Source organism: Meles meles, chromosome 8 (genome assembly GCF_922984935.1).
Source record: "Meles meles chromosome 8, mMelMel3.1 paternal haplotype, whole genome shotgun sequence".
NCBI classification, from domain to species: Eukaryota; Metazoa; Chordata; class Mammalia; order Carnivora; family Mustelidae; genus Meles; species Meles meles.
In genome coordinates, this window is record NC_060073.1 from 38433165 (window position 1) to 38458057 (window position 24893).

Sequence of the window (24893 nt, forward strand, 5' to 3'; positions counted from 1 at the left end):
ACAGAGTACTCTTTCTGTGGAGTCCGGTTTGCTACAATACACTTTAACTTCATTAAAGTCTGCTTTGAGATCAAGTAATTCCTTTAGGAAAAAATTTTTTTAAATTGGGACATACAAATTACAATCTATTTGAAGAATATAAATACTCATATGCATTTACTAAATTAAATTTACCAGATACATTATTTTTCTACATACTCGGTACTTTGATCTAGTAAAAATCTCTGCTAATTTTAAAGATTGTTGACAAATGGAAGTGATAAGAAAAGGTGGTATGAATGCCATCTACCTATAATTTTCCCGGAATCATCCCTTTTTAAACTTTAGCTCACAAATATAAAATGAGACAAAGAGAGTGACCAGGGAAAACTCTATGTGGTGATAGTTAAAAACAATTTTGGGGGGACTCAGAATGTTAGAAAAATTAAAAAAAAAAAAAAGGATGAAAGAACAAAGCTTCCTCTTTGTTCTACCTCCTTCTCTATCCTTACGGTAAAATCATATGCTATAATACAAATAAAATATAACATTAGCTAATATACAATTTAATGCCCTTCTAGCTCTGTGCTCCTAATTCTACTAAAGTCCTCCTGTTATACTTCAGCAGAAAATACACATCCTTTTCTTTGGTTACCTCTTATTTCTGAATAACAGCTTTAACTTGAAAGCCCAAAGCTTTCTGACATTCTGTTTCTCTCTAGTTCTTCAGTCTCAGATTGTTTACCAAAGTTAGATGATTTCTAAGACGAAACACAGACCCTCTTGTGGGATTCTGTATAATAGAGTTATCTCTAAATAAGAGTCAACAAATCATTCCCTAAAAACAAACAGAGCTGACTGGATTCTTAACAAAAACAAATCCTGGAGTGAGCCCAAATCTCCTTTTGGTCTAATGTGAGCAGAAGTTGTCTGTGATAAATTCTGTAAATACGTACTATTCCAATTATCAAAAATTATTTTGTTTGACGCCACCCCTTGTGGCAACCTCGGGGTGTTCCATATCTTCTGAACGAGTCCCACACTACCCTCTCTGTGCTTTTGTTCCATTTGCTCTTTCTGTCCCAATGTGCTTTCTCCTCTTACTCTGTAATCTGAGTCTTACCAGTGCCAGTGGCCCCAGTCCACTCACTACTTCCTTCTCCAATACCTCGTGAAGATGGCGGCGGTTATGGTAACATCACTGTGATTTCAAGGTAGTGAAAATAGATGCAACAACTAATAACATTTCCAGGAGAGAAGATATTAGAATAAAGTTATATGCCAATTTTATGATATATCTTCATGTCCAAGTGGTAAATTATGAGGAAGCAAAAAGGTGTATTATAATCCCCATTTTTGCAGAAAAGAAAATTAAAACTCAGATAGTGGCTAAATCATTTGTCCAAAGTCATAATGTTCCAAGTTTGGTGCAATATTAGGGTATTAGTTTCCTACTGCTTCTATGACAAATCACAACACACCGAGTGGAAAAAAGCAAGGCTAGAATCTCAAAATTCTATTGGTCAGATATTTGACTTGGTCTCAGTGAATTAAGATCAAGGTTTCCTGTAAGCCCTCAGCATGCTTGGGTCTGCGGTGCTCTTGTGTGCATTCCTGCATGCTTGAAAGAACATTTTGAAATGGTTTGAGGCCTTTCCCTGTTGCACTCAGAGCAAGGTTACAGAAATTTCAAACAGTTGATTGCTTTCTTCCATATCTGGTGTGCTGGGTATCATCAAGATCCGTATTCTCTGATGTGATAACCACTTCCCACATACGGTTAGATTAAGTTAAATAAATTTAAAAAAAATAAAATAAATAAAATCAAGGTTTCAATAGGACTATGTTAATTTCTCGAGAATCTGCAGAAGAATATAGTCCTCTTTTACTAGCTGCGGAGCCACTCATGTCCTTCAGCCATAGCGCCCATCCTCTGTCTGCAAACTAAGCAAATCTGTATCTCTCTTTGTCTTCCATAGTCACAACTCCCTCCTTTTGCTCTTCTTGTCCACTTTTAAGATTGCTTTACCTTGTGCCCCTATAGATAATCCAGATTAATCTCCCCATTTTCAAATCCGTTTATTGGCAACATTATTTCTTCTGCGTCCCAGTCTGCTAGAAGAATGGCATTAAAACAGGTTATCTCACAAAAATTTAACTAAGTACAATTTGGAAAACTACCATGAAAGATTTTTTTGATTGCTTTGAGAGTAGTGCACAGTATAGTGAGCCGACCCATCAGCAGGGTCAGGTAAATTTTCCTGAAGAAGTAGCCTTGAAAACAAACCTGAAGGATGAGCAGTTCCCCAGGTGAGGAGGCCAGGTAGAGCCTCCTGAGTGAGGGAGAAGAATAGGTACAGGATTGAGGGATAAGAAAACTTTCTAATTTTAAGGAACCCAAAGGAAGCAATATGCCTGAGGAAAGTTAAGAAGTGATGAAAATCCAATCGGAGTGGAAGGCATGGGTGTCTCATTAACGTCTGCCTAGAATTCTCTCTCCCACCTTTGACTTTTAGCTCTACCCCCGGAGGCATCCACATTTTATGTAGTTACAGCTTTCTTCTCCATCTGACCGCACACAGATGCCCTACGTTCCCCCTCTACTGCATCCTCCACAATGCTGAGAGGGCAATGTGGTGAAGACAAAGCTGAAGGCGATTGTGTTGATTGATCTTTCTGTTGACTCATTTCGCCTTTCAGCTTAACGTAACAATTCCTGGGACTGAAAACAGAAGCTCCTTTAAAGCCCTCCTCTACTTCTCTTTCTATACCTGCCTGTTACCCAGTTACTTTTCTCACTGTCAGTACTCCAAATCTCACCACTCACCATTTTCAATCAGTCCCTTCTTCTCTTTCCTCTCTTGTTCACTTGTGCGTGTAAACACACGCATACACACATGTGTCTGCACAGGGTTTTTAGGTCTTGCATTATTCCCAACAGTCCCCTTCTCTGTTCCTCAGCACATGGTTACTTCTACCTTCCCCCAAATCCTTTTCTAGATAAATTCCCACTTACGCTTGAAACACACTTGGGAGTATAACATACACGAATGAATCTTTCCAAATTCTCCCATGGAAGATCACATTTTTCTTTGCCTTCTGTCCCTCCATAAGATTTTTTATCATTGACATATGTTAGTTTTCATTTCTAATATGTTTAATTATCTTTCTCCCTTACCATACTGAAGACTCTATTACTTAGAAATCAATTAGTTGTACGTTATAGAATCCCCAACTAAAAACAGCCTAAACACTAAGAGTTATTATCTCACATAAGAAATCCTAAAATAGAGGAGTTCTAGAGTTGGGTTACTTCTGTAATCCAGGATGTCACCAGGATCCAGGAACTTTCTGCTTCTTGTTTTCAGAACACTCCTACATAATTAGGAGATGGCTACAGCATTTCTAATTTAATAACTTTCTGAATTATTCTTTTGGCTATAAACTACCATATGTCCACTACATATTTTATCAGTTGTAGAAGGTAGAGTCCAATTAATAAAACAATTTAAAAAGTTATTAAATTAGACCCCAAGAGAAATTATTAATTCAGGCGACCCCAATATATCATAAAGATATGCAAGTCTTCCAAGAACTCAAAGTATTCATATTTTTTTTCTTTTTTAAAGATTTTATTTATTTATTTGACAGAGAGAGATCACAAGTAGGCAGAGAGGCAGGCAGAGAGAGACAGGAGGAAGCAGGCTCCCTGCCAAGCAGAGAGCCCGATGCGGAACTCGATCCCAGGACCCTGAGATCATTACCTGAGCCGAAGGCAGAGGCTTAACCCACTGAGCCACCCAGGCGCCCAAGTATTCATATTCTTAATGGTTGTACCAGAGCAGCAGAGAGGAAAATAATGTCTGCAGGTGATTAAATGTACAACCAAAAATCAAGCATTTGGTAATAGCAGAATCCATTTATAGGTATATAAACCAACATCAGGAAAATAACTCTACAGTGATGACAACAGAAAAAAAAAAAGATGTAATTAGTGAAACACAAATAGTTACGTAGTGTTGCAATAAAGATGATTCCACAAACCAAAAAGAATGGAATTTTGGAGTGACTGGCTGACTCAGTTGGTACAGCATGTGACTCTTGATCTTAGGGTCCTGAGTTCAAACTCCATGTAGGGCATAGAGCTTATTTTGAAGAAGGAGGAGGAGGGGGTAGGTGGGGAATCGAATTTGTTTAAGAAACTGATATTTAGGTCCAGAAAATTAGAATGCCTAAAAATAGGTTGGGTATAGCTGGTTTTCCTGGAGGAAAATGTGGTCAGTTAAAAATGGGGAGATGAATGATCATACTTTATTAGAAAATCAGAAATGGAAGATGTTCATTCTTGGACATTTCTTTTAAAAAATTCTCAGAAAATAACTAGTTGTATGAACAAAGTATGTGGTATGAGACAAAGTAATTTGCTCCAAAGTAAAGGTATTTTGTTGTTCCTTTGTGTCCATCATACTAAGACTATTATGGAACCATTCCCATTTTTATACATTAAAAATGTTAGACTTCAACAAATAGTGGCTTTCCAAAAGGGTCTGGAAGTCCGGAACCTTAATTACATGCTTGATGCAGTTCGCAGATGGTTGTTAACACAGGTGGAACTTATGAATTTCCTCAAAATATTATGAGACTTTAAATAATATTCTATAAAAACACCCTCTAGGATGTGAAACTCTTAAGTCATTTTTAAGAAGGTTAGGTATGTGACACTAAATCAAAACAACATGTCTTTCTGCTCATATTTCTTGCTTCTGAGAGTGGCTTCAAGAAACCTCGGAAATGAGGTGTCCATAATATCAGCTTCAAAGGTGTGCCTGACAAAACCTTAAGCTCAGTAACTTATTAGATAATTGTTCATTCAGTAAGCAATCATGTATCACCTCCTGTATGGTGCTATTAAGTAGAGGGATGAATGAGGAAGGAAGAGGGATGTAAAAATGAACAAGCAGGATTTCTATCTTCACATACTCCATTCTGATGGTAGAGTACAAGGCAGATCTTTAGCTAAGTGTTACTTATATATTTATTAAAATGGAAAAATGAAAAAAAAAAACAGAAATAAGGACATGCATGAATCAATTATAGTGTATATCTACAAGGAAATGATATATAAAATAATTCAAATAAAATTTATAATGAATTTTAATGAGATGTTATTATTTCCACTCATACAATGTCAGCCAACTCTATCACTTTTTGTGAGCAACCTAATATCTCTGTAATTCATTTTACTTATATGAAAGACGAGGATACATTCTATATGATGGTGGATACATGCAGTTATACAACTGTCAAGATACATAGGATGCCAGGGTGGCTCAGTTGGTTAAGCAGCTGCCTTCGGCTCAGGTCATGATCCCAGGGTCCTGGGATCGAGTCTTGCATTGGGCTCTTTGATTGGCAGGGAGCCTGCTTCTCTCGCTGCCTCTGCCTGCCCCTCTGCCTGCCTCTCTGCCTGCTTGTGTGTATTCTCTCTCTCTCTGGCAAATAAATAAAATCTTTAAAAAAGAAAAAGATACATAGAATTTACACCACCAAGAAATCTAACATAAATGATGGGTTCTGGGTGATATAATGAGGTGTCTATGGAGGTTCATCAATTATAACAAATGTACCACTCTAGGGAGAGGTTTTAATAGTGGAGAAGGTTGTATGTGTGTTGGGTGGGGGCACACAAAGGGTATATGAGAACTATCAGTATTTCTGCTAAATTTTGCTCTAACCTAAAACCGCTCTGAAAAATGAAGTCTATTTAAAGGAAAAAAAAAAGGATAATACTGGATTATAACCTAAAATCTAAAATAAATATTTATGAGTCCATTCTAATATCAATAAATGACTGAATGAATAAATAAATGGGGGAAGGACAGATATTCCTTACAGAAGAATTCTAAGTAATACACACATAGGCATTCCCTCTGTAATAGGTGAAACTTAACTACTCCTCCCTTAAGTGTAGGATAAACTTAATGATTTATTTCCAAAGAATAAAGTATGGAAAATGACAAGTGCTAACTTTGTGGAGAAGTCTGGCAGGTACCATCTTTTTTTTTTTTTTTTTTAAGATTATTTATTTATTTATTTAACAGAGAGAGAGAGAGAGAGAGAGAGAGAGAGAGAGGGAGATTGATTACAAGTAGGCAAAGAGGCAGGCAGAGATAGAGTGGGAAGCAGGCTCCCCGCTGAGCAGAGAGCTCAATGCAGGGCTCAATCCCAGGACCCTGAGATCATGACCTGAGCCAAGGGCAGAGGCTTAACCCACTGAGCCACCCAGGCACCCAAGGGACCTGGGAAAATGTTAATCAGGATTTCTTAAGTGCCCAGAAAAGCAGGCTGGCATGCATAGAAGGACCCTCACCCTAATAATAATAATAGGAAATTGAATCCCTAATCCATGGAAGTAAGATGAAGGCTGGTTTTACAAATGGTCAACATTGTAGGAAGAGGATAGGAAATGTTGCCTCTTGCGTCTTTACACACCATTATGGGAAACTCTCTGTTATCTCCATCCTTTGATAGTGGGTACCTTAGTTAGTGAGACAGGTTCTCATATATATATATATGTTTTAATTCCATCAGGAATGTTTCCTGAATGGATTAGAGTCCAGTGGTAAATTTGGTCATGGAGAATGAGCAGTGACAAAATTAAAAGTTCTCAGGGATTCAATGAGATCACATGCTACATTCTGATATTTTAATAAAGTCTGGACAATAAACATAAGGTTATTCTGAAAAACTAAACACTGGTGTGTCTCAGATAACTTAAATATGGTAGTTTTATCATCATCTATGAAAAGACACTCATGAACATTCACAGTTTATATTTTGTTTTAAAATAAAATTAGAATATTTTACATACAGTATTGGAAATGAAATGCCCTGAACCCCAAGCTCACTTTTCTTTGACTCTGTCTAGCCTTAAGGGGTATAACTAGCAAGAGTGGTAGATTGGATTAAGGCAAAGTTGTTCCCATCATGATACTGAAATTCACAATATACACATGACTAATGATGGAGTATGAAAAAGAGCATGTGTTTAATATGGAAATTCATAGCATTACTGTCACTAAAGTGAGTATGTTTACTCTCCATGACAGAATGATTCTACAGGTGTGAAGAAGTTTTAAGAGAGATACAGCATCTCATGAACACATTGTAATTTGGGTAATAAGGAACTATTCCTTCTCTCAGATTCTTTGTTCATTAATTTATTAATTTGTTGCTTCATTCATCAAATATTTACCATTAGTTAAAGGCATTATGGTGAACTTTAGAGGAACTAAAATAATGAAGGTATGCCCCAGGTCCTCAGGAATTTACTGTTTTTACTGTTGTGAATTAAACCACCAACCTTATGTTCATCTAGTGCTATCACTAAAATGTTTCCAGAAGCATCAGAGACCAATTTTTGCATATAATGGAAAGATGGACTCAACTGATACTCTGTTATCTACCTACTTATAAGAAGCTAATATTAATTGAATACTTCTGAGTGTTCTTTAAATGCATTATCTCATTCAGTCTTCCCTAACAACCCTACAAAGTATTATTATTATGTTGTATGAGATAACTTTTTTTTTTTTTTTTGAGAATAGATTCTTAAAGATGTCAGAGCACTTGCCAAGGATTAAATCCCTTAGGAAGTAACAGAGCAGACAACTGAATTCAGGTTTACCTGAATAGAAAATGGTTATGGGTTTTTTGTTTTTTGTTTTTTTACCTTTTGGGCTCTCTATTCTAGTCTATTGGTCTACAGATCTGTTTTTATGCCACTACTATACTGTTCTGATTACTACAGCTTTGCAATATAGTTGAAATCAATAAGTGTGATGCCATCAATTTTGCTCTTTCTCAGAATTGCTTTGGCTATTGGGAATACTTTGTGGTTCCATACAAATTCTAGGTTTGTTATTTTCTATTTCTGTGAAAATGCCACTGGCATTTTGACAGATTACATTGAATCTATAGATGGATTTTGATTGATAGTATGGATATTTTCATAATATCGTGTCTACAGAAAATGTTGTTGAACCATTTCAAAAGAGTTATCTTATAAATTTATCTCAGTAGTGCAGATTCTGTATGTAAAATCTTCTGAATCAATAGTATGTGGCAGATCAAAATAGCAGGCTCACAGTGCCTTTCAGCAACTTTACTGAGGTTACTAGTTCTGAGAGTCAGAGTCTCTAGAGTTTTTCATGTATAGGATGTCATCTACAAAACAGAGACTTTCTTCTTTCTTTCCCAGGTGATTTTTATTCTTTTTCTTGCTAATTGCTCTGCCTAGGACAACTAATTCTGAGGGAATCTCTTTGTTCTGTTTCTGATGTTGGTTTTTTCATAGTTGAGTATGATATTAGCAGCTACGGACGTGTCAAATGTAGTCTTTATTATGTTGAAGTACATTCCCTCTATACCCAGTTTGTGGAGATTTTTTTTTTAATCATAAAGGGATATGGAATTTGTCAAATGCTTTTTCTGCATCTATTCAGATGATCATATGATTTTTAAATCATTTACTGATTTGTGAATGTTGAATCATCCTTGCATTTCTGGGATAAATCCCACTTAATCATGGTGTATGATCCTATCAATGCAGGATTGAATTCCATTTGCTAATACTTTGTGGAGGATTTTGCATCTATGTTCATTGAGGATACTGGCCTGTAATTTTCTTTTCTTGTAGTGCCCTTGTTTGACTTTGGTACCAGGGAAATGCTGACTTAATCTAGATTTGGAAGTATTCCATCTTCTCTTTTTTTTCTTTGATATAATTGGTAGTAATTCCTCTTTAAATTGTTGATGGAATTCACCAATGATGCCATCTGGTCCTGAACTTTTGTTTGCTGGGAGGGTTTTAATTACTGATTTACTCTCCTTAGTAATGAGTGGTCTGTTCAGATTTTATATTTCAGCATGATTCAGTCTTGGTACATTACGTGTTTCTAGCAATTTATCTATTTCTTCTAGGTTGTCCACCTTTTTGGTGCCTGATTGTAGTGGTCTGTTATGATCCTTTTTATTTGTGTGGCATCAGTTGTAACACCATTTCTTTCTATTGAAATTTTATCGAGTCCTTTCTCTTTGTTTCTTGGTAAGTCTAACTGAAGTTTGTCTATTTTATCTTTTCCCCCCAAAAATCAGCTCTTAATTTCTTCTGTCTTTTCTATCATCTTTTCAGTCTCTATTACATGTATTTGCTTATGATCTTGGTTATTTCTTTTTTTCCGTTAACGTTGGGTTTAGTTTGATCTTTTGCTAGTTCTTTGCTAGGTATAAATTAGGTTGTTTATTTGAGATCTTTCTTTTTCTTTATGCAGGTATTTATCACTCTAAATTTCATTTTTTATTTTATTTAAAGATTTTATTTGTCAGAAAGAGAGAAAGAGAGTGAGTGCACACAGGCAGGGGGAGTGGGAGGCAGAGGAAGAAGCAGGCTCCTCGCTCAGCAAGGAGCTAGATATGGAACTCAATCTCAGAACCCTGGGATCATGACCTGAGCTGAAGGCAGATGCTTAATCAACTGAACCACCCAGGCATCCCTCTAAATTTCATTTTTAGAACTGCTTTTGTTGCATCCCATAAGTTTTTGTGTATCAGGATTCTACTTTTATTTTTCTGAAAAATATATTTTTTTAAATTTCTATTTTGATTTCTGTTTTGACTCATTGATTATGCATGAATACATTTTTTAATCTTCATATATTTTTGGATTATCCAGTTTTCTTATGATTCTTTTATTTCATACCATTGAGGTTAGAAAGAATGCTTGTTATTATTTCAATCTTCTTAAATTTATTAAGACTTGTTTCGGGAGCTAATATATGATCTATTCTGGAGAATGTTCCCTGTGTGCTTGAGAGGTATATGTATCCTGCCATTAGATGGAATATTCTGTAAAATCTGTTAGGTCCATCTAATCTAACATATAGTTTGAGTCCAATATATCTTTCCTGTTTGGATGATTGATCCATTGTTGAAAGAGGGCTACTCAAGTCCCTTACTACCATTGTATTACATTGTGGTCTATTCTCCCTTCAGATTTGTTAATATTCGTCTTATATATTGAGGTCCTCCTATTTTCGGTACATATTTATTAATTTTATAATCCCCTGATGGATTGGCCCCTTTATTATTATATAATGGCTTTTTTGGTCTTTTTTCATAGTCCTTGGTTTAAAGTTTATTTTGTTTGATATAAGTATAGGTATCTCTGCTTTCTTGAGATTCCCATAAAGATAGAATGTCTTTTCCCATCCCTTCACTTTCAGTCTACACGTGTCCTTAAAGGGGAAATGTGTCTGTTGTAGTCAGCATCTAGTTAGGTGTTGCTTTTATACCCATTTTCCTACTCTGCGTCTCTGAGTGGATAGTTTAGTCTGTTTACATTTAAAGTAAGTATTGATAAGTATAGACTTCCCATTGCCTTTCGTGAATTGCTTTCTTTTTGTTTTTCTATTTATTCCTTTTTTCCTCTCTTCTGTCTGCAAGGGGTTTGTCAGCAGAGCCACAGTTTCAGATGTAAAATGCTGGTCAGGCTCTCAGAGTCTAAAGCCAGGGACACGGGACTTCAAAACCTCAGTTGCCAATGACCTAGTTTTGAGATTTAAGATGGGTCACTAACTTCTATAATGCCTTAGTTCTCTCACTTATAACATCAGAGTTTTAGCAGTACCACCTCAAAATGTTTTTCTGGATTTTAACTGAGAAAACTTGTGTAAAGCCCTCAACAGTAAGTCAGTTACAGAACAAGTACTCTATAAAATTTAAGTATTGTGATAACATAAGAAGCGGTGAATATTTAAATGTTTATTCCTTTTTGTAAGAATATCTCTAAGGTTCTAAGTAATGTGCATTTTGAGACGGTGATTTGGTGCACAAGATTTGGCATAAAAACCCTGGGTTTGTGTTTCAGTACATTTTTAAGTAAAATAGTTCCAATAATATCTGCTCTATTTATTGTGATAATCTGATAAATAGTAATTTTATAGTAATCACCATAAAGGACTATGCAAATTAAATTCATCACTATTATTATTATTGAACAAGTAGAACTTACGCAATAGCCTACAAAGGAGAAAAGTTTGGTTTTTGAGTATACTTGATTTGAAAAACTTCCTAGGTTAGGTAGGTACAGACATTCAGAAAATATTCTTGCTTTCATAAAGAGGAGATCAAAGAGGACTAAACATGTCATAGGAAAGCCTAACACCAGCACTCTAGGAGATTCAAAAAGACTGTCTATAATTTCACAAAATCCTGAATATCAATGTGTTTCATATAGTGATGAAAAGCAAGGCTGCTATTTTTAATTTTCTTTGAAACATTTAAATCCAACTCAGTGCATTGAGGGTGGATCAAGATGACAATCCTCTGGTCTTTCATCAAATCTAGTGCAGAGAATAATTACTTTCAGCAAATATAAAGATCTTATGTTTCCTGTTGTTTTTGGAAGTCCTTTTGTGGAAATTCTTTTCATGAATGCACGTTTTGTTTTCTTATTTCCAAACCCCATACAGAATTTTGTGATGGACACTTCCCCAGAGATAGAACACACAATGATATTTCATTAGAACAAATAAGTCTGAAACTAATAATCTCTAGTTCGTCCTCATAACAACTTTTGAGGAACATAGTATTATCACCATGTTGCTGGTAAGAAATTGGTTAAAAATTTGCCTTTGTTGCACAGCTGATGAGTAGCAGAGCACAAATTCAGATCCAGGCAGTTTGCCTTTAGAATCCATGCTCTTAAACACTAGCTATACTACATGCCCGATATTGTGCTATAAATTTAGCATTTATACATTTTAGTTTATTAGGGTCATTGTTTTTAAAAAGGAATGATCACAGTCTCCAGTTTAATTTCTCAGTATCTCACATGTGCACTGAATAATTGGCAGAAGCCAGGATTTACAATCGATTTGTTGAATTCCAAATTCTGTGTTCTTAACACATGTTCATGGAATTAAGTATCTAACATTTAGTTGCAGAGTCCAACACAGGTTTCTAGGACAGTGATGATAAAGGGAGAGTCCAGCATATCAGAGCACCCACTTAAGGGAACTTGATAATGCCTAAAAAGGACCATGGGAAAGAAGCATAAACCTATAATTGAGAAAGCATTATTAGCGTCTCTCTACATGTACATGATACTGTATAGACAGAATGGATTAGCATTTAACCCTATCTTTTAGAAGTTGGTTTTAATACATTGGAAATAAGTGAATGTTAGGTGATTTTAATCCCTTACTACATTTTACTGACAAATTTACATTTATTGGGATACAAATAAATTTCTAATTTTATTTTGGACTTACTATTACTTTTAATTTATATCATCTTTGGCTATATTTTCTTTTCTAAATTCATTCTGCTATATTTTCTTTCAAGTAATACCTCATTTTGTTGGATCTCATATTTCCTAACTTCATCTCTCTTGAGATATTTTCTTTTCCCCCTAGGATTGGGGGAAAAAGTAGGGTACCAACAGGTGTGCTATGGGGGGGAATTTAGAAATTGGAATTAGTGCAAATGATGGGTGTTCATCTTTTCTGATGGCTGGAAAAGATTCCATTATATACATGTACAGCATCTTCTTTATCCATTCATCTGTTGAAGGACATTGGGAAAAAACTTGAGGGTTGGGGGGGATGGAGTAACAGGGCGATGGATACTAAAGAGGGCACATGTTGTGATGAGCACTGGGTGTTACATGTAACTCATGAATCATTGAATCCTACCAAAAATTAATGATGTACTATACAGTGTCTAACTGAACATAATATTAAAAAGAAAGAAAGAAATTGGAATTAGGGTATATGTTACAGGTGTAGACAAGGTTTGCCAAGACATCTGTAGAGGGACACGAAGCTTCCCTAGAATCAGAAAGGGCCTAACTTTTACTGATGAACTAAAGGCCATTGGGTAGCATCCCCTTTGAACTGTCCTTCATCTACATCAAAATTTATCCATAACTTCCCTCATCTTAACCAACTTTTCTTCCAAGTTGTTATGTCCCTTCCTGTTCTCCACATTCAACTCTTCACCTAGTGATCATATTCATATCCCTTTGAGTTTCTTCTAGAATTCTGACTACTTAATATAGGTCTCTAAATTTTGATTCATTATCTTTATTCCTTCTCCCCTTTCTCTTTTACCAAAAATGTACTCAATCTCCTTCCATTCCGTTAAGGGGATCCCCCATCCACTTGTCCACTTTCCTCCTCTTCACAACTTATTTAAAAGAACCAACTCAGGGCGCCTGGGTGCCTCAAGTGGATTAAAGCCTCTGCCTTTGACTCAGGTCATCATCCTAGAATCCTGGGATTGAGCCCGGCATCGCATCCAGCTCTCTGCTCAGCAGGGAGCCTGCTTCCTCCTCTCTCTCTGCCTGCTTCTCTGCCTACTTGTGATCTCTTTCTGTCAAATAAATAAATAAAATCTTAAAAAAAAAAAAGATTATTTCACCATAGAGTTGAGGGTCCATATCTGGGCTCTCCACTCTATTCCACTGGTCTATGTGTCTGTTTTTATGCCAGTACCACGCTGTCTTGGTGATCACAGCTTTGTAGTAAAGCTTGAAATCGGGTAACGTGATGCTGCCTGTTTTGTTTTTGTTTTTCAACATTTCCTTAGCAATTTGGGGTCTCTTCTGATTCCATACAAATTTTAGGATTATTTGCTCCAGCTCTTTGAAAAATACTGGTGGAATTTTGATCGTAATGGCATTAAAAGTATAGATTGCTCTAGGCAGTATAGACATTTTAACAATGTTTATTCTTCCAATCCAAGAGCATGGAACGGTCTTCCATCTTTTTGTCTCTTCTTCAATTTCTTTCATGAGTGTTCTGTAGTTCCTCGAGTACAGGTCCTTTACCTCTTTGGTTAGGTTTATTCCCAGGTATCTTATGGTTCTTGGTGCTATAGTAAATGGAATCGATTCTCTAATTTCCCTTTCTGTATTTTCATTGTTAGTGTATAAGAAAGCCACTGATTTTTGTACATTGATTTTGTATCCTGTCACGTTACTGAATTGCTGTATGAGTTCTAGTAGTTTGGGGGTGGAGTCTTTGGGGTTTTCCATATAAAGAATCATGTCATCTGCGAAGAGAGAGAGTTTGACTTCTTCCTTGCCAATTTGGATACCTTTTATTTCTCTTTGTTGTCTGATTGCCGTTGCTAGAACTTCTAATACTATGTTGAACAAGAGTGGTGAGAGTGGACATCCTTGTCGTGTTCCTGATCTCAACGGGAAGGCTGCAAGCTTTTTCCCATTGAGGATGATATTTGCTGTGGGTCTTTCATAGATAGATTTTGTGAAGTTCAGGAATGTTCCCTCCATCCCTATACTTTGAAGCGTTTTCATCAGGAACAGATGCTGGATTTTGTCAAATGCTTTTTCTGCATCAATTGAGAGGACCATGTGGTTCTTCTCTCTTCTCTTATTGATTTGTTCTATCACATTGATTGATTTGCGAATGTTGAACCAACCTTGCAACCCAGGGATGAATCCCACCTGGTCATGGTGGATAATCTTTTTAATGTGCTGCTGGATCCTGTTTGCTAGGATCTTGTTGAGAATCTTTGCATCCATATTCATCAGTGATATTGGTCTGAAATTCTCCTTTTTGGTAGGGTCTTTGCCTGGTTTGGGGATCAGGGTAATGCTGGCTTTATAAAAAGAGTCTGGAAGTTTTCCTTCTGCTTCGATTTTTTGGAACAGCTTCAGGAGAATTGGTGTTATTTCTTCTTTGAAAGTTTGGTAGAATTCCCCAGGGAATCCGTCAGGTCCTGGGCTCTTGTTTTTTGGGAGATTTTTGATCCCTGCTTCAATCTCGTTACTAGATATCGGTCTATTCAGGTTGTCAATTTCTTCCTGGTTCAATTTTGGGAGTTTGTAGTTTTCCAGGAATGCATCCATTTCATCTAGGTTGCTTAGCTTATTGGCATATAACTGTTGGTAATAATTTCTGATGATTGTTTCTATTTCCTTGGTGTTAGTTGTGATCTCTCCCTTTTCATTCATAAGTTTATTAATTTGGGCTTTCTCTCTTTTCTTTTGGATTAGTGTGGCCAATGGTTTATCGATCTTATTGATTCTTTCAAAAAACCAGCTTCTAGTTTCATTGATACGTTCTACTGTATCTCTTGTTTCTACCTCATTGATCTCTGCTCTAATCTTGATTATTTCCCTTCTTGCATGTGGAGTTGGTTTGATTTGTTGTTGATTCTCCAGTTCTTTAAGGTGTAGAGACAGCTGGTGTATTCTGGATTTTTCAGTGTTTTTGAGGGAGGCTTGGATGGCTATGTATTTCCCCCTTAGAACCGCCTTTGCTGTATCCCATAGGTTTTGGACCGAAGTGTCTTCATTCTCATTGATTTCCATGAATTGTTTAAGTTCATCTTTGATCTCCTGGTTGATCCAAGCATTCTTAAGCAAGGTGGTCTTTAGCTTCCAGGTGTTTGAGTTCCTTCTGAACTTTTCCTTGTGATTGAGTTCCAGTTTCAAAGCATTGTGATCAGAGAATATGCAGGGAATAATGTCAGTCTTTTGGTATTGGTTGAGTCCTGCTTTGTGACCCAGTATGTGGTCTATTCTATGGTGAAATAATCTTCGACAAAACAGGAAAAAATATTCAATGGAAAAAAGACAGTCTCTTCAATAAATGGTGCTGGGAAAACTGGACAGCGATATGTAGAAGAATGAAACTCGACCATTCTCTTACACCGTACACAAAGATAAACTCAAAATGGATAAAAGACCTCAACGTGAGACAGGAATCTATCAGAATCCTGGAGGAGAACATAGGCAGTAACTTCTTCGATATCAGCCACAGCAACTTCTTTTAAGATATGTCTCCAAAGGCCAAGGAAACAAAAGCAAAAATGAACTTTGGGACTTCATCAAGATCAAAAGTTTCTGCACAGCAAAGGAAACAGTCAACAAAACGAAAAGGCAACCCACGGAATGGGAGAAGATATTTGCAAATGACAGTACAGACAAAAGGTTGATATCCAGGATCTATGAAGAACTTCTCAAACTCAACACACACAAAACAGATAATCATATCAAAAAATAGGCAGAAGATATGAACAGACACTTCTCCAACGAAGACATACAAATGGCTATCAGACACATGAAAAAATGTTCATCATCACTAGCCATCAGGGAGATTCAAATTAAAACAACATTGAGATACCACCTGACACCAGTTAGAATGGCCAAAATTAGCAAGACAGGAAACAACGTGTGTTGGAGAGGATGTGGAGAAAGGGGAACCCTCTTACACTGTTGGTGGGAATGCAAGTTAGTGCAGCCACTTTGGAGAACGGTGTGGAGATTCCTGAAGAAATTAAAAATAGAGCTTCCCTATGACCCTGCAATTGCACTGCTGGGTATTTACCCCAAAGATACAGATGTAGTGAAAAGAAGGGCCATTTGTACCCCAATGTTTATTGCAGCAATGGCTACGGTCGCCAAACTGTGGAACGAACCAAGATGCCCTTCAACGGATGAATGGATAAGGAAGATGTGGTCCATATACACAATGGAGTATTATGCCTCCATCAGAAAGGATGAATACCCAACTTTTGTAGCAACATGGACGGGACTGGAAGAAATTATGCTGAGCGAAATAAGTCAAGCAGAGAGAGTCAAGTATCATATGGTCTCACTTATTTGTGGAGCATAACAAATAACATGGAGGACATGGGGAGATGGAGAGGAGAGGGAGTTGAGGGAAACTGGAAGGGGAGATGAACCATGAGAGACTATGGACTCTGAAAAACAACCAGAGGGTTATGAAGGGGCGGCAGGGGGGTGGGGGAGGTGGGAGGTTGAGGAACCAGGTGGTGTGTAATAGGGAGGGCACGTACTGCATGGAGCACTGGGTGTGATGCCAAAACAATGAACACTGTTATGCTGTAAATAAACAAATAAATGAATAAAAAAAAAAACCCGACTCATTTTCTCATACTTCCACACAAATTCCTCCAATTTTTTTTATCCTTTGCATTTTTCAAATCCATCCCCTCCTCTCCTTTCCCACCATCATGGTCTCACCATCTCTCCCCAAGAAGATACTTTTAATCTCCAGAAGTTTTGTTTGCTTGTATCATCTTGTCCTCCTAATCATTCTCTCTGTATTGCCTCAGGTGTACGTTGCTTTATTGCACTTAGCAGATACTGTGTTTTTTACAAATGGAGGTTTATGGCCACCCCACATCATGCAAGCCTCTCAGTGCCACTTTTCTGACAGTGTCTTCAATTCTCTGTGTCACATTTTGGTAATTCTCAAAATATTTCAAAACTTTTCGTAATTATTGTATTTGTAATGGTGATCTGTAGTCAGTGATTATGACTGAGCCCAGATAATGGCTAGCATGAGTTTTTTTTGGATGGCTAGCATTTTTTAGTAATATTTTTATGTGGGTCGGGTTATTCAGAATATTTTGATGTGAATACCTGTCAGAGTTTGCAGTTATTCAATATTTTTGCTTTCCCAAAAAATGCAAAGACCTTAAAATGTTTTAATTCTGACCACCCTCTCACTATTTACAAGCTACTATGACAGTGTTTTAGGCCAATAATGACCACTGATTTTTTATTACATCAAAATCATTACAAGTACAGATTAATAGACTGACAGTTGTTTTAGCTCAGCCTATTGAAGATCTTATTCTACTACTTTCTAGCTTTCATCATTGCTGTTGAAAAGTCAGGTGTTGGCCTAATTGTAATTACATTCTGGGTAATTATTATTCCATTTTTTATAATGTGTCTGCTTGCTTTTGAAGTTTTTTATCTTTTGATTATTTTTTGCAAGAGAGTATTTTTTAAATTAAGGTATATACTTTTTAAAGACATAATGCTATTACATATTTAATAGACTACAGTATATTGTGAATACAAATTTTATATACGCTGGGAAACAAATGCGTTTGGCTCACTTTATTGCAGTGGTCTGGAACCACACCCATAGTATCTCCGAGGTATGTCTGTACTGAAATTATCTTCCTAAAATTGTAATTTTTTCAGGTTTCCCTTGCTTTAAAAAAAAAAAAAAAACTTCTAGTAGATTGCCAGTGGCTGCAAGATATAAGAATAATGAATGAATAATTTGTGGAGAGGAAAAGAAGCGCTATTGATGTAAAATGATCAAAACAAGTTGATTGAATTCCTTATATGCTTTTCTACTGCAAGGATAATAAGGAAATATTCCTTGCAGATGGAGTTTTTAGGATCAAGAATTATATTGCATCTAGGGGCACCTGGGTGGCTCGGTGGGTTAAGCCGCTGCCTTCGGCTCAGGTCATGATCTCAGGGTCCTGGGATCGAGTCCCGCATTGGGCTCTCTGCTCAGCGGGGAGCCTGCTTCCCTCTCTCTCTCTCTCTCTGCCTGCCTCTCTGCCTACTTGTGATCTCTTTCTGTCAAATAAATAAATAAAATCTTTTAAAAAAAAGAATTATATTGCATCTAAAGAGAAAAGAAAAATTGGACAATAATTTCTTTTTTTTTTTTTTAAGATTTTATTTGTTTATTTGACAGACAGAGATCACAAATAGGCAGAGAGGCAGGCAGAGAGAGAGAGAGGAGGAAGCAGGCTCCTTGCTGAGCAGAGAGCCTGACATAGGGCTTGATCCCCAGACCCTGTGATCATGACCTGAGCTGAAGGCGGAGGCTTTAACCCACTGAGCCACCCAGGCACCCCTGGACAATAATTTCTAATGTCTAAAATAAAATGTCCCTTGCACTGATAATCAATGGAGGGGATGGGACACTGAGGTAAGTCTTACCTATGAATAGCCAAGTGGTAACTAGAAGGTAATCTAAAATGCCTTTGAAATAACTCAGTCTCTGTTACATTGGAGGCACCATGAAAGTTATTGCTATTTGGTGGGTGTCTAAAAATGTTCATGAAAATATAGGAAAAGAAAATGGAACCAGTCTGACAGTTCTCTTCCTGTGGGTCCCAACAGCTTGTGTGGCAACACAGGGAGTGATAGGGACCAGGCAGCACAGCTTCATGAAGCCTCTGTTCATGTTATGGCCTCCAGCACAGGGCCCTGGCAGTCCCTGCCACCAGGAAGCACTGGAAGGTGGGCTGTGCCAAGGGGCAGTGAAGTAGAAGCCCAGGGGGAGATGAGCAGGGGAACTTATCATCTAAATCTGCTCCTGCAAAAGTGGAAAGGAAGCCAGAAAATGCAGCAGGAAATAATAAATCTTCAGACAAAAAGGAAAAGAAGGGCAAAGGAAAAACAGGAGAAAATGTCTAACCCAGAAACTAAAGATAATTTACCTGCAGAAAATGGAGAAATTACAAACAAGGAGGGTCCAGCCTCTGATAAAGCAGGAGAGGAAAAAAAAAAAAAAACTGAGTCTGACTACATCATAACCGTGTTTTACGGATGGTGCCTGTCTCTCTTCTTATACAATCCAGAGGAATATTTTTATCAACTATTTTGTAAATGTAAATCTTTTAGTAGCTCCAGAAACATTTTTAAGAAGGAGAGAATCCTGCCTCATCCCATTTTTTAAGTCTAAATGCTTTTTTTTTTAAGAGGCAAAACCATTTGCTGGTTGTTTATTTTTGATACAATCAGAAGATAGTGGGATATTGAATATGGGAGGTTTTGATTGTCTTGATTATCATTCTACAGATGGGGAAGCAGTTTTATATCCTATAATACACAGCACACTGGATGGCAATTTGGAGCCACGGTCCTTTTTATTATGCCTTGAACATTTTAAATTACTTCTCTTCTCATCTTCCTTTTAGTAGAACTGTTTTCTAAGGAAAACCATTCCTTGACCTCTCCCTATCAGAATTTCATGCACTCTGTAAGCATCTTTGGTTGTGGTAGTTCAGTTTACCTCATAACTTTGATCATGTGCTGAGTATGTGGTGTAGATGATATTGTGAGTTAGGGGGATTTATGACACAACAGCTTATCAACATTTGGAAGTACTTGCACTTGATAGGCTCTTAAGAAAAACATTTACCTCCAAATTTAAGCTGGAAAGTCACTGGAATAACTGCTTAGAAAAGAATCACAACTGCATACCTTCTAAAAATTTTGGTACACCCATTAATCCTGTATAAATTGAAACATCTGTGTATTGGTCCTCAAGACAACCAATAAAATCTTAATTATGAAAGAAAATAAAAATAAAATGGAACCTGCTAGCCATTCTTTTGTGACAAAGAAGATATTCAGTAGTGAGGTTTTCTCTGAATATTAACATGACTTCCTAGACTTACCTAAAATAACATTTTGACCAATAATGTTTTGTTCCTATTTTAATTTTAGGACGATTGAATTAATTATGTCTTACTGTTGTTGACAACTATCTCTGGAAGAACTTTATAAAGATACTCAACTAGCCAGTTTCTTTTTTAAGATTTTATTTATTTATTTGACAGACAGAGATCTCAAGTAGGCAGAGAGGCAGGCAGAGAGAGAGGGGGAATCAGGCTCCCCGCTGAGCAGAGAGCCTGATGTGGGGCTCGATTCCAGGACCCTGGGATCATGACTTGAGCCGAAGGCAGAGGCTTAACCCACTGAGCCACCCAGGCACCCCTCAACTAGTCAATTTCTCTGAATAACATTCTTACTATATAAGTATGAAGCATCAAGAATAAATGAAAGCTAATGAGAATTTGGTTTCAGACTATTCCAAGATACAAACCTGCACACCAGTACTAAAAAATATACCTCAAAGGTTCCTTGTGGGTTCAATTTTCATATTTACCAGATCAAATATGTATCTGATAATTTTGTAATATAATTTTACAAGGGGGCACCTGGATGGCTCAGTCATTAAGTGTCTTCCTTCTGCTCAGGTCATGATGATCCCAGGATCCTGGGATCGAGGCCCGCATTGGGCTCCCTGCTCAACGAGAAGACTGCTTCTCTCTCTCTCACTCCGCCTGCTTATGTTCCCTCTCTCACTCTCTCTCTGTCAAATAAAATCTTAAAATATATATATATATAATTTTACAAATATTATGTACATCTATATTATGTATATTCATAAAATAACATGTTTTTATTTTAAACTGAATTTTTATTTTTAACAAAATATTTAAATTTTATTTGATTGATTATTCATTATTTTATTTTTAATTTCTAATTTAAATTTATTTTTAATTTTTAAATTAAATTAAATTTTATTTTATTTATAATTTTATATATTATATTATATATTAAATTCCTATTATATTTATGAATTTAAATTAAGTTTAATTTAAATTTAATATTTATTATTTATATTATTATAAATTATTTAATAAAATAAAAATATTTTAAATATTTTTGACTGAAACAGCTTCATTGCCACATATATGCCATATCTGCTGCAAAGTAATCAAAGAAGCTCTTAAGACCTCCTAGGACCAAAAATGCAATCCAAACAAAATTCCTTAGTTGTAATGTTATATTTTATGAAAATTTTTAAACTTATGTGTTCATGTTTATCCTTACAATAACCCTGGATATAAAGATACAAAACATATTATGTAGCATGGAAGAATGCCAATAGTTGGTAGACGTGAAAGATAGTCAAATAGTGAGCTAATGACAGATAACTGGTAGAAAACCAGATCTATGTAAAACCTCTGAGCTAGTTGAGAAATCTTCTCTTCTCTAGGGAAGTGGGGGAAAAGGGCAGGCTTAATTCTCAGACTCCTTTCCCATTCTTAGAGTAAAGATCTTAATAGTTCTCAACCTTGAATATAAATTAGAATAATCTGGGAGTTTTGAATAATCCCCCAAACTAGCCTGCTCTTCAGGTGGATTGTATCAGAATTGTGAGTGTTGACACTCCGGTGTGAGTGAAACTGGCAGGGATTAAAAATGCAGTTTAGGGGGCGCCTGGGTGGCTCAGTGGGTTAAAGCCTCTGCCTTTGGTTCGGGTCATAATCCCAGAGTCTTGGGATCAGGCCCCACATCCGGCTTTCTGCTCAGCGGGGAGCCTGCTTCCCCCTCTCTCTGCCTGCCTCTCTGCCTACTTGTGATCTCTGTCTGTCAAATACATAAATAAAAAAAATTTAAAAAAATGCAGCTTAGGTTGAGACCTTTGGGTCTATGATGATTCCAGGTGCACTGGCTTGAGAGTTCCTGGAAATTGCATTGCAACAGATTTTTGGCAGAAGAGAGGGAAATACAAATCCGCTTTGCTTTAAACAGCCAGGTACCAAGCAGAATGCAATTTTCGCTTGGATGCCTTTAAGCTCCTGAATAGGGTCACTGTTGACTGCTGCCCTAGAATGACTTTGACATTTTTAACAAACCAGAAAAAATAAAACAAAACACAAAAAACAAAAAAAAACCAAATCATCCTTGTCCAATTAAGTAGATACCACAGTTGTGACCTTTACCAATGTAAACTAGAGCTAAATCCAAGACAGTGAGTTGCATGGAAAGAAAAAGAAGATAGAAGATGGTCACCGCCTGGGGTGAGGATGAAATTCTGGATTTTCATAACCCAATTTCTTCATTGTTTATCAGCATTACTTATCTGGATTGCTTTTCCTTTCTGCTGTCTTTCAGTGTTTTTCTTTCCTTATGGCATTTACTATTGTGGTCACTGACATTAAATGTACTGTGAGAATCCATCCATACTATTATGCTAAAAACTATAGTTATACTCACTTGGATAGACACATTGTATACTCACATATCAACAATAAAACAAGGCACACAGTTTTTGTTTCAATGTAATGTTTTATACTAAAAAGTCTTCTTTAAATCTTCTCAAAGTGTCATCCCAGTTTCCGGATATAATACTTATTTCCTAATTTTTATTGTTTCTCAGTGTCAGACACTAATACATATAGTGAGTGCTGTATTAATTCTTCACATTAGCTCTGTAGGGTTGGTGCTGTTATTGTCTGTATCTTATATATACAGAAGATTAGTCCCAGAGAAGTAATTTGATCCAGGTTTCAAAGTTAGAAAATTGCAGACAACAGATTTTTACTTGGTCAGTCTGACTTATGAATCTTAGTTTTCTCTTTAAAGAAACAATTTTCCGGGGTGCCTGGGTGGCTCAGTGGGTTAAGCCTCTGCCTTCGGCTCAGGTCATGATCCCAGGGTCCTGGGATTGCGCCCCGCATTGGGCTCTCTGCTCAGTGGGGAGCCTCCTTCCTCCTCTCTCTCTGCCTGTCTCTCTGTCTACTTGTGATCTGTCTAATAAACGAATAAAATCTTAAAAAAAAGATAAAAAAATTTGCCTTATATTTATGTTCATTATACAAAGTTTTTTGGATGTTGATGAAACGTACAGCCTAATTACATAGTCAGAAGTCCCGCTATGCCCTCAAGGGTCTTGGCTAGAACACGTGGGCCAGAAACATAAGCCTTGGGATGCCTGGATGGCTCAGTTGGTTAAGTGTCTGCTTTAGGCTCAGGTCATGATCCCAGGGTCCTGGGATGGAGTCCTACATGGGGCTCCCTGCTCATGAGGGAGTCTGCTCCTCCTTCTCCCTCTGCCTGTTCCCCCTCCTGTTTGTACTTTCCCTCTCAAATAGATAAATGAAAGGGAAAAAAAAAAAAAAAAGGAAACATGAGCCCTTTTTCCCTTTGAAGGTCTCTGCCTGATGTGGTAACTGGTGGGTTTGGGACCAGGAAGGAGATGACCCTGTGGTGGGGAGGTGAGAACAACCCAGTAAGCCCCCTTAGGCACATGACCTTGGAGGCCTGGTGCTGGCAGCGCTGCCTATTCATCCCTGCCCAGCCCTATGGAGGGACCATGGCTGAGGGGAACCTGTCCTATGCAGACATCAGCTCTGGGAGGGGAGGAGAGAGGAAGGGAGGAGGCTGGGAAATGTCTTTGACTACTGTGCCCTGGCCAGAGTCTGGCCTTTTTTGCATCTTCTTTAACTTTCCCAGAAACACTCATCGGTAAATATCATCACCCTAATGTAAAGTGAATCCTAGCTCTTAAGCAGCATATCATGCGGCTGTAAACATTACTATATTAATAATTCATATTTTTCACCTAAAAGTAGATCTCTGGGTAATAGGCCTCCTGTTCTTCTGCCTACATTTGTATAGTTTCTAAATTATATAAAGTCACATCTAATATTTTATAATAAAATGAGTATAATTACAAAAAACAGTATAATGGATATAATAAAAATTGTTAGTTTTTTTCAGAACACGCCATTAACTAAGCAAGCAGTTTTTACAACCAATTGTTTTGCCTTTTCTCAGCACTCACTGTTCATCTAGCTCTACCACACAAGCAGAAGACAAAAACCAATGAGTATGTTGATCGCATATTGTTTGTATATGATGATGCTCGAGGAAGCCTATCTTAAAGGTTTAACACACATACACACAGGCCACACTCATACGTACAGAGGGGTGTGCTATTCACTAACTTAGGGAGTTGGGAGGACCCTGATTTGAAGTGTTTGTCAGTTTCTATGGTATAAATACTACCAATTTCAATCTATCAAGGTGATATTATTGAATATGAATTGGAAAGAGAGATCAGTAACACAGCATTGCATAATATTTCCAGAGCTTGGGGCCAAAAGACATATTATAATATCCTCAAGAACAGAGATAATAGCATGATATAGTAGTTTTGGTATTTACCACATTTGCTTTTAATAAATTTTATTTGATTGTAAGTGTATGTAATTAATATTTAATAAGGGCTGTGTTTACCAGCCGACTTGTACAAATTCTGAAAACTTAATAGTCAGTTCTTATTTTATTTTTTTAAAGATTTATTTATTTAGTTTAGAGAGAAAGAGAGAGGCAAGCAGGGGGAGGGGCAGAGGGAGAGGAAGAGAATCTCAAGCAGACTCCCCACTGAGCTCAGAGCTCCACGTGGGGCTCGATCTCACAATCACGAGATCATGACCTGAGCTGAAACCAAGAAAAG

At 37.0% G+C, this 24893-nt stretch overlaps 1 protein-coding gene and 1 non-coding gene across 3 annotated transcripts in view; one reads left to right on the forward strand and one right to left on the reverse strand.

Moving 5' to 3' along the window:
* LUZP2 (leucine zipper protein 2) overlaps window positions 1-24893 on the reverse strand; it is a 511483-nt gene that overhangs the window by 42310 nt on the left and 444280 nt on the right. The window lies entirely within an intron of this gene.
* LOC123950197 lies at window positions 1546-1678 on the forward strand. Its single transcript, XR_006820187.1, has one exon. It is a non-coding gene; the product is annotated as a small nucleolar RNA SNORA9 (small nucleolar RNA).